The sequence below is a fragment of the Oryctolagus cuniculus genome, chromosome 14 (assembly GCF_051225735.1).
Source record: "Oryctolagus cuniculus isolate XC-2025 breed Fujian yellow rabbit chromosome 14, ASM5122573v1, whole genome shotgun sequence".
Classification (NCBI taxonomy): Eukaryota; Metazoa; Chordata; class Mammalia; order Lagomorpha; family Leporidae; genus Oryctolagus; species Oryctolagus cuniculus.
Genome location: NC_142880.1, coordinates 25,733,933 through 25,744,771, shown reverse-complemented (window position 1 = coordinate 25,744,771; position 10,839 = coordinate 25,733,933). Strand labels below are relative to the sequence as shown.

At 44.8% G+C, this 10,839-nt stretch overlaps 1 long non-coding RNA gene across 8 annotated transcripts; it reads right to left on the bottom strand.

Annotated features, from left to right (window-relative positions):
* Nucleotides 1–797: 797 nt before the first annotated feature.
* LOC149122268 (uncharacterized) lies at nucleotides 798–9,582 on the bottom strand. 8 transcript variants are annotated; one of them, XR_016220566.1, is made up of 6 exons: nucleotides 9,051–9,582; nucleotides 4,661–4,785; nucleotides 4,059–4,306; nucleotides 3,571–3,656; nucleotides 2,479–2,631; nucleotides 798–1,036 (listed from the first exon to the last, which is right to left on the bottom strand). It is a non-coding gene; the product is annotated as an uncharacterized LOC149122268 (long non-coding RNA). The 8 variants fall into 8 exon arrangements; XR_016220567.1 differs by having other exon boundaries at nucleotides 4,661–4,752; nucleotides 9,051–9,581; XR_016220568.1 differs by lacking the exon at nucleotides 4,661–4,785 and having other exon boundaries at nucleotides 9,051–9,580.
* Between the last annotated feature and the right edge of the window lie 1,257 nt (nucleotides 9,583–10,839).

The following is a 10,839-nucleotide window of genomic DNA, read 5'->3' as shown; positions in this document are numbered from 1 at the left end:
TTCAATTTTTGTCTTCCAGAAAAATCCATTTGTACAGAATATCTGGAGTTCCAAAACACTGTTTATTAACAAAACATTAAACATTGTTTTATTGGTTTTGCAACATTTAATTTTTATTTATTTACTTTTATTTGAAAGGTAAAGAGAGAGGGAGGGAGAAACAAACACCTGCAATATCCAGGCTGAGTCAGGAATTCAATCCAGTTCTCCCACGTGGCTGTCAGATACCCAAGTACCATCACTACTGCCATCCCGGGTGTGTTTTGGTTTTATGTGGGTTTGCTTTTTGAGAGGTAGAGAGAGAGAGAAAGAGAGAGATCCTATCCACAAATTCATTCCCCAAATGCCTGCCAGAGCCAGGACCAGGAATACAATCCGTGTCTCCCACAAGGGAGGCAGGAATCCAATGACTTGAGCCATCCCCCCTGCCTCCTGGAGTTTGTATGAGTGTGAACGGAGTTGGGAACCCGAGCCAGGAAACAAACTTAGGCCCTCCGAGTGGACTGTGTCTTAATCACTAGGCTAATCATTCACTCCCTGTTTTTAATTTTTGTTTAATATGTAATGCTCATATATTTTTATAAGATACAGCACAATATTTCAACATATACATACAGTGTAAACTGATAAAAACAAATAATTAAAAATTACAAGTAATGTATGTTAGGAGCCCACAATCTCTTCTAGTTTTGCCCACAGTAGGTAACATACAATAGTAGGTGAATTACAGTCACTTCACCGTGCTGTGGAACCCTAGAACTTAGCACTGCTATAGAATTGTTAATGATCAAGCTTAATCACGGGAGACAGGGATGTATGACTAATGTAAATGAGTAATGAATTCCAACCTTTTTAATAAGAAGTCTATGGACATGATACATTGACTTGTGGGGGAATACAAGAAAAAGTACATTATCTAAAATCATTGGCACTGTGGCGCAGCGGGTTAAAGCCCCAGCCTGCAGCACCGGCATCCCAGATGGGCACTGGTTTGAATCCAGGCTGCTCCTCTTCCAATCCAGCTCTCTGCTGTGGCCTGGGAAAGCAGTAGAAGATGGTCAAAGTCCTTGGGCCCCTGCACCCACGAGGGAGACGCAGAAGAAGCTCCAGGCTCCTGGCTTAGGATCAGTTCAGCTCTGGTCACTGCTGTCATTTGGGGAGTGACCCAACAGAATGAAAGACCTCTCTCTCTGGCTCTACCTCTTTTTCAAATAAATAAAATAAATATTTAAAAAATAAAATAATCAATAGAATCTTTCCCCCCAATTTTTTAAGTAGCAGATAAAAGATGTTGCCTTCAGGGAACTTCATTGGAAATGGAAAAGAGTGAGTGCAAAATTTACTTTTCATCATAAGCTCACTGGTATTATTTGACTATTTACCATATATACATGTTCCTTTAAAATAAGAAATTTATAAATAAAATATTGCCATATACGTATATTGGCATGGCTTATTAATAAAGATTTAGAGAAAAGTACTTACAAGTAATAATAGGTAACTTTAAAAGAAAAAAATTATAGACTATTTTCACCTTAAACTACACGATGTAATAATAACATAAATCTTTTGTATGCAAAGCTTAATATGTTCCAGCTTGATAACATTTTCCCAGCAAAACAGGGCCCTGGTAGGAAATATTACTCGTATTTAACACCTGACAACCACTCAGTAGTACAGTAGGAAGAAGCACAAAGACAACAGCTCTCAGCACTTCTCAGAAACACCTGTGTGACCGTGGAAACGTCACCTCTTCGTTTCCTCACCCCCTAAATGAGAGTTGGCTGTCAAGTCCTTGAAATCTGCTTCAGGCTCAACATTATGTGATCTTCAACAAAGCACTTCACTTGGTGTCATTAGAACCGAAGATCCCCCAAACTGGACAAGCTCTTAGGAGCCAGCTGGTCTGAGTGAGGTCTCAAGAAGCGTCTACAGCCACAGGAGCTAAGAGTGGTAGAACCAGAGCTGGAGCCAAGACCCAGAGACCCCCAGGCTGCCAAGCTCATCCTTCATCTCAGCCAACACCAGTTGTCATAAAAAAAAAAAAAAAAAAAAAAAAAAAAAACAAAAACAAAAAAAAAAACGGCCGGCGCTGCGGCTCACTAGGCTAATCCTCCGCCTAGCGGCGCCGGCACACCGGGTTCTAGTCCCGGTCGGGGCGCCAGATTCTGTCCCGGTTGCCCCTCTTCCAGGCCAGCTCTCTGCTGTGGCCAGGGAGTGCAGTGGAGGATGGCCCAGGTGCTTGGGCCCTGCACCCCATGGGAGACCAGGAAAAGCACCTGGCTCCTGGCTCCTGCCATCGGATCAGTGCGGTGCGCCGGCCGCAGCGCGCCGGCCTTGGCGGCCATTGGAGGGTGAACCAATGGCAAAGGAAGACCTTTCTCTCTGTCTCTCTCTCTCACTGTCCACTCTGCCTGTCAAAAAAAAAAAAAAAAAAAAAACACACACACACACACTCTAAACCGGTGGCTCACCCACCAATGGTTTATTTTCTCTCCTCTCTGTTGTGGAGAATGGAAATTCACGGTCTGGAGGTCAGCATGGTTGGCTCCTGGTGAGGCCTCACTCCCTGGCTTGCAGTCAGCAGCCTTCTTACGGAGTACCCACTTGGCCTTTGCTTCCAGTGTGTGGCTGTGGAGAGAAAGACAAGGAGAGAAAGAAATGATAGATGATAGAGATAGATAGATAGATAGATAGATAGATAGATAGATAGATAATAGATAGTCTTCCTCTTCTTTTAAGGCCACCAGTCAGTCCTATCAGATGAAGTCCCCAACATTTCGACACCACTTAACCTTAATTTTCTCCTGAAAGTTAGTTGCCAGAATACAATCACTTTGGGAGTTAGGGTTTCACCATATTTACCAGAATTCACTCTCCAGCCTCTTATTTTGTAAAGTGAATGATGATTTTTTGCACATCTTTCCTCCCTGCCAGTAGAACACAACAACTCTTTTCCCCATATTTTAACATTTTAATGTGAGGGAAATAATACTTTACAGAAAGAAAAAATATTTCACAACTTGACATTATTCTTATTTCTTTTTGTTCCTTTTTGTTTGCAGGGGGAAGGCAGAGAGACAGAGACAGAGACACACAGTGATCTTCCACCCACTGGTTAACTTACTAAATGCCTACAACAGCAGGGGCTGAGCCAGGGGAATGGCCAAGAGTCAGGAATGAGGGCCATCACCTGCTGCCTCTCACATTAGCAAGGATGCTGGAACTGAGCGGATCTGGGACCTGACCCTAGAGACAATATGGTATACAGTACAAAGTGGCGTCTTAACCACTGTGGCAGACACACGGAGTAACTGCACAGAAATTGGCACATGACACATTTTGCACTTTTTCCATCCCAAAGTATAAGTTCAAAGACAAAGACGTGAAGGTCATGAACTATCTGACAATAACCTACCATACACATTGATCATCAGTTGCTCTACCTGATCTAGTTGTATGTTTTTCTCTCTGCAAAATCCCCAAGAGTAAAACCTACAGACTCATACTCATTAAGGCACTTCCTCTGCAGTCCAGCTTCACAAAACAATACTTAGACCTTTCTCTCACCCTGACAGGAGCAAGCAAGGCGTCCAGCGACTGGGTGAGGGCAGAGCTGTGTTTCCAGTTCAGGGTGAAGACAAAGAGCTTGTTTGCTAAAAACAAAACAAAAAAAAATAGTAACTGAAATTCAGAAATAAGAAGCCAAGGATGGCAAACTGAGTTTTGGAGGAAACTGCTACTTAATTACAATGTGCCTTGAACTGAGAAGCAGAAGCGCAAAACCCATGAAGTTGCAGACAGTGTAATTGCTTCGTAAGAAGAAAACACAGAAACCTATGCGAGATAAAGATGCACTCTAAAGTGGGAAATATTTCAGAAGGAGGTTTCAGAGACAAAGCCCAAGGAGAGAGAGGTGGAATGACTTTATGCTCACAGATCACACGAGGAGACAACGAAGTCGTCCCATAAAACTCCCCATTCTCAGCCCAGCCCCACGTTTAATCACCTCCCTTGGCTAAGCCAATCAGCCCTTCTGTGCCTCCGGTCATTGTTACCTTCATACATCGTCTCTTGGTGTTTTCATGGAGGTGTGGTTCTCACATCTGCATCAGACTCGACTCCACCGTTGCCCAGTGCCCTCGGACCACTCCCCATCCACACGCTTGTTACAAACGCAGATCCTTGGAGTACACATCTGGCCTCATGGTTCAGACACCGGCTAGGATGCTCATGTCCCACATCATGGCACCGAGGGTCCTGTCCTGGACCTGACTCCTAGCCCATCTCCCTGGGAACGTACAACCTGGGAGGCAGAGGTGATAACTCAAGTGGTTGGGTCCCTGCCCCCATGTGAGAGACCTGAGCTGCATTCCTGGTTCTTGGCTTCGGTCCAGCCTAGTCCTGGCCACTGGAAGCACTTGGAAGTGAAGCAGTGGAGCTAGTATTTCTCTCTCTCTCTCTCTCTCTCTCTCTCTCTCTCTCGGCAGCTATTTCTGCAGATTTAACAATCCATCTCTCTAAAGATGGACTCAAGTTCCTGCGTTTTACTGAGTCATCTGATTGATCATTCTATACACTCTATTTTGAGATTTGCTGCTGTATTTTAATGTATTTGCCGCTCACCAAACTGTGGCAATTGGTACTACAGTGTACCCACCTCTCTATCACCAACGAGAAGCTCAAGTAGGTCCTCCACTGAATCTCTGTGAATTTTGACTCTGAGGGCCCCAAAAGTAGAAGTGGAGTTCTCTAAATGATGGGCGGAGGGCAAAGAAAAGCAATCTTCAAAAGGGAGAAAAACTTGTTAGAAATCATGTTGCGTTCATTGCTGAATTGGCTCAACACTTAAACTGTCTGAAAACATTGGCAAAACTTGTTCTGTGGGAAACCAAGCAAGGGCTGACTCTGCCCCCCAAAAGTGTCCTGTCATCTGAGTGCTGGGACTCCGGAGAGACACAGCAGTGGGATTCCTGGGAGCCAGTGAGCACCAACAGGGGATGTGGCCAGCGAAGAAGCCAGAAGCGCCTCATTTCCAGAACCTCCACAAGCTGAAATCAAGGTTGTGAAATGGTCAGCATGAGAGGCATCGAAGAGCCACGCAGGAAACCACACACAGAGGTTGCCCCAGGCATCACCAATTCCCACCTTGCAACCATATTTGAAAAAGTAGAGATCTGAACTGGGGGGTGGGGTGGGGGGGTGTGGGGGGTGGTATTTTTCTGGGAAGCAGAATGCTGAGATGCCAGTTGGTCAGTGGGAAACTAAAAGTCGGCAGTGAGATTTTGATTTAAGTCTAGGAAATGTTGCCTCCCACCTGAGTTGGTAGGCGTGAGGGAGCAGGGTTACACAGGCAACTTCTTCCCGCAAAGAACATTCGGGTTTGCAGAAGTAGAATGTGCAACCTGTCACCTGTGAATCAGGCCTAGATCATGTCCAGCTTCCATGGTCCGGTCAGTGTGTGAGTCAACTCTGCTTATGAAACTAACAGCAAAACATGCAAATGGACCATATGTCAAATGAAGTTGCTGGGGAAAATATGTTTACACACTTGTTTTGGTGTTTCTATATGCTTTACGTTGGACGTGTGAAAAATCACAAAAAGAAAGGTATCCACCATGGATCCCCTCTGTCCAAGATAAGGCCTAAACCCAGAGCAGAAACAGCTGAGAGCTGACTTACCGTTCAGAAGGGAAATGGCTGGCGAGATGGTGCCTCTCTCTGGGTGGCTGAGAGCTCCCGAGAAAACTGCCCAACCCTGCCTTCCCTTCCCCGTCCGTACTGTTTGCTTGCAATGCCTTATGAAGTTTCTCGCTTCCTAAGTCCCTGAGCCCAGCCCTCTCCCCATCGCCGTCCCTTGGTGTCCACATTGCCTTCCACAGAACAATTAGGAGAGCAGTAATTGGAGCACTTTGACCTTCCTGCTTATCCTCTCCCTCTACCCAGAACACATTCGGATCCACACCTGTCTTCACCTCCTTTCCCCACCTCAGTGGGAGGACAGAAAGGCTTCCTACCTGTTCCAGCTTCTAGTTCCTTCACCTGGATTCTGGCTCCTTCCCCTTCACAGCTTCCCGGCCCCAATTATTACCCCTTCTCTCCTGTTCATTTAATCTAGACCTAAGGGAATAGACTTGAGTCCTTCTAATCTTAAAAAATAATTATAATAAATCTTACTCAACCCGTCATAGCTAGACTTCTTTGAAGAATAACCCATGCTTGCTTTATCTACCTTTTAACCCCGTTTGCTTCTCAACTTCTTATGAGATAGGATACCACATCAGTCTGCCAAAACTGGTGACACCTGTCACCATGGTTTCTGATCACTTAACACTGTCAAAACCAGTAGGAACTCCTTAGCCTTGACCTCACTGGGACTCTGGGGAGCACCTGTCACTGCTAATTAAGCCTGCCTTTGGGGTTACTCTTTCCCACTTCTGTTGTCTTCAAATGTTCCTCAGAGTCCTAATATTGGTCACTTTTTCTTTCTTTTTTTTAATGTTATTTATTAGAAAGGCAGAGTAACAGAGACAGGGAGGTAAGGGGAAAGGGAGAAAGAGAGGAAAAGATCTTCCATCCACTGGTTCACTCAGCTGAGGCTGAGCCAGGTTGAATTTAGCAGCCAAGAACTCCATCCTGGTCTCCCACATGGGTGGCAGGGGCCCAAGGACTGGGGCCATCTTCTGCTGCTTTCCCAGGTGCATTAGCAGGGAGCTGGATGGGAAGCAGACCAGCTGAGACTTCATCTGTTACTGCAAGTTGGGGTTTAACCTGGAGTGCTCCAACACCAATGCCAGTCATCTCCTACACTCTACCCACCCTCCCAGGATCTTGTCTATAGTACCATCTGGATTCATCCAGTGCCTCCTCATACTGATCACAGAACCTTCTCCAGAATTCCAACACCCTAAGTATGACAACTCACGCTCAGGATGGCCAAACCTAAAATATTCTTTCCTGCCTGTCCCCTCTCACCCTGGATCTAGTCTTCTTCCAGATTTCCTGGCTCGTGTAAGGGCACAATCAGGAACCAAAAACTGGTGACACAAAGGCTCATGTCTTTGTTTAAACACATGTCTATTGTTTCTGGTCATTTGCTTGTTATTATATGGGCTACTTTGCCCACAAAAGCAAACAAATTGAAGTAAAATATCTGTTCGTTCATCAATAAGGACACGTGGGAGTGCTATATATTGTGGAAGCAGTATGTGTGATGACATTCTTAGGTTATTGTGTACACACAAACATGAATGATATAACTTTTTTACATAATAAAGCATATTATAAGTTCTCTACACAAATTAGGACCAACATTTTCACCCTATAGTTTATTATGAAAATTGTCCATCTTGTAGAAAAATTGACAGAATTCGTAGTGAATACCAAACTACCCAGCACCTAGATTCAATGACTACCATTTGTACTACATTTGATTTAGCATGTATTCATTCATTTAGTTTTCTATCAATCCATCTTATTTCAAAGGTTGGTATACCTCATTCATCAACATTTGGGCATGCCTATTATTAAGTAAGCTATTTGGGCGAAGAAAATTTGCATTTTACATGCACAAATCTTCAGTGAATCAAACAGCTACTCATCTACTCATTCCTGGCCTTTCCTTCTCCCTCTCTGCCCATCCTGTATCTAATCCACCTTCTTTGTTGCTCAACTCTCTCTCCTCCCTCCAGCCTACGGCTCTGGTTCAGACCTTTGTCACATCTCACCTGAATTTCTAGAACGCTGTCCAGCTTTTTCCGTTTTGATTCATTCTCATAGCACTGTCAAGGTAATTTTTCCTGAATGACAAACCTGATGTCATTTCCTGCTTAAATTAACTCTAGGATTCTTCCCTAAACATTGCACACAAGCTTCAGGGTAAAATCCAGTCTCTTGAGTGTGGATCGGATCCTATTTCCGTGGCCTCATTGCTTGCCATTTCCCTGCCTTCCCTAACTCTGCCCAACCCCTCTCACATACCAACTACTCAACAAAGACAAAATCCCAAGCAATATGCTGCCGGTGACCGGATGTGATTCCTTCTGTCTTCAATGCTTTGCTCTCCCTTCCTCATCCAGCTCTCCTTACACATTCTCCCTCCAGATCTCTCCTCCCCTGATGAATATCTACCTTCTACCCCCACTGCAAGTTTCCAGGATTTCCTAAATACCACATAAAAGACATCAGACTCAGAAATTTTGTTCCAGTATTTGCTTGTCATTCATCTCAATCAGTCTAGCTCCTTAAGGGCAAAGAACAAATCCTACTTCTCAGATTCATAATAAATATTTATGAAAGGAAATAGGGGCTGGCGCTGAGGCTTAGTGGGTAAAGCTTCCGCCTGCAGTGCCGGCACCCTATATGGGCACCGGTTCAAGACCTGGCTGCTCCACTTCCGATCCAGCTCTCTGCTATGGCCTGGGAAAAGCAGTAGAAGATGGCCCAAGTGCTAGGGTCCCTGCACCCCCGTGAGAGACCCAGAAGAAGTTCCTGGCTCCTGGCTTTGGATCAGCTCAGCTCCAGCCATTGCAGCCATCTGGAGAGTGAACCAGTGGATGGAAGACCTTTCTCTCTGCCTCTCCTTCTCTCTCTGTGTAACTCTTTCAAATAAATAAATCAATCTTTCTTTAAAAAAAAAAAAAAGGAAATAAAACAAGAGGAAGATAGAGGTATTTACCAGATCTTTGAGAAGCTCTGACATTTGGGACAAGTGGCATAGTGATTTTAATTCAAGAAAACATTTGAGGTGCCGGTTCTAGTCCCAGCTGCTCCTCTTCCGATCCAGCTCTCTGCTATGGCCAGGAAAGCAGTGGAAGATGGCCCAAGTGCCTGGGCCCCTGCACCCACGTGGGAGACCCAGAAGAAGCTCCTGGCTCCTGACTTTGGATCAGCTCAGCTCCAGCCGTGGCAGCCATCTGGGGAGTGAACCAATGGATTGAAGACCTCTCTCTCTTTCTGTCTCTACCTCTCTCTGTGTCTTTCAAATAAATAAAATAAATCTTAAAAAAAAGAAAATATTTGATACAGATTTTAAAATTGAAGGTACTTACATAGGCACTGTTGCTCCCCCTCTTCATGGAGGAACGACACTAAGCCCTGCCTAGGCTTCATATCCGAGTCACGGCACCATTATGTCGCTCCCCGTCTTCGTGGAGGAACGACACAGGACCCTGCGCTGTTCTTTCGTCTGCTCGGCCCTCCCCGGGTTTGCTGCTGGTTCTTCCCGGGTTGGCTACCGACCCTTCCACCTCCGTGGAAGGGCGGTTCCCCCTGCCACTTTCCCCACTTCCGCGGGGGAGCGGCACACCACCGGCCGGCTCTCTCGGGGGCTGCTCAGGTGTTCCTTCAGATAGATGTTCCTGGTGCATGTTGTCTCTCTCCTCCTTTATAGTCCTCTTCCACCAGTCCCAACTCTGCTACCCACACGCCGAGTACGCTGCTCTCCTCCAATCAGGAGCAGGTCCTACAGTTTATTGGTTGAACTGGAGGCAGCTGTGTAGAAGCTGTTTCCCTTCTCAGCGCCATATTGTGGGAAAGCAGATGCATAGAATAAGTCTTAATTCCAGTAACTTAGTCTAGTCCGAGTTGCTCCCCACAGGCACTTGCCCATGGCCTCAGGAAAATCATGAATAAGAATAAAATCAGTAGCTGCTTTTGTTCACTTTTTTCTTTATAATTGTGGTAAAATACACATACCATAAAATTTTTCATCTTACCCATGTTTAGGAGTACGGTTCCATGATGTTGAGTATATTCATATTGTAGTACACAAGTCACTTTGTGCATAGATACAAGTTTATGTCTTTCATTTGTAAAAAGGACAAGACATTAAGCAATCTCTGACTCACGGAGGCATATTCTTGCCTGCATTGCCTATAACAGCTATGCAGGAGCTGCCCTCAGGGTACACCACTAATTACCTGGCATCAACTTCTAGAACTGTCAAATCACAGTAACTGGAGAGTATTTGCTCCCAAGAACAAGTGATTGGACTATACTCCCGGTGTTAAAAAAAAAAAGAAAAAAAAGAACATGAGCTTCACACCTGACAGTGGTAACTAATTTATTTTACATGTGGCCCAAATTATCCAATGGGCTTCTTATACAAAGTGATTTAGGGCACTATATTCATATAGCAATAGAGATCTAAACCATACTTCTAATGAAGCAGCACATCTCACAGCTTATTCTAGAAAATGAACCTTATCTAACCCTGGACTCCTTTGGACAGTACTATTTGACGCTGCTCCATATCAGATGAATAAAAAGAGAGATGAGATTTGAGATGTGTTGGCAGCACCTGAATCCAGGTGGCTAGTGGATTAGTTGTGTCAGTGTTAATATCGTTGTTTTGTAGCTCAGAGCTGGTCAATGCTCACCTAGAAGCAAGGCCAGAGTATATTACCCCAAATGCAAAGCTTTATGACATACGAAGACTTGGGAAAGAACTTAAAAGTGAGTCAATCCACAGCTATTTGTTGAGGGCCAATATGAGCCAGCAGTGCTGTTGCTGCCCTACTGTTGAAATTAGCATAGCTTGGCTCCCACAGTTCAGAAGGAAAACTTTCAAACTGTAGAAAATCTGATCGAGAGTAGCAGTATTCAGCAGAAAGATACATGGATATTTCTTTGAAACTAAGGGTAGAAAATATACCTGGTGTACACCAGTGGCGGACATAAGAAGTTAGGACCTAGGAATTCCAGTTTTCTTCTTCCTCTCTGCAGACAGACTTTCTCTGCCTGGGGATGCATGGGACCCAAACATGAGAACCCCTACTGTAAACAGTTTTATTATTCTCTCACTTCCCATAGGAGTGAATTAGAGCCTCTGAGACCCCA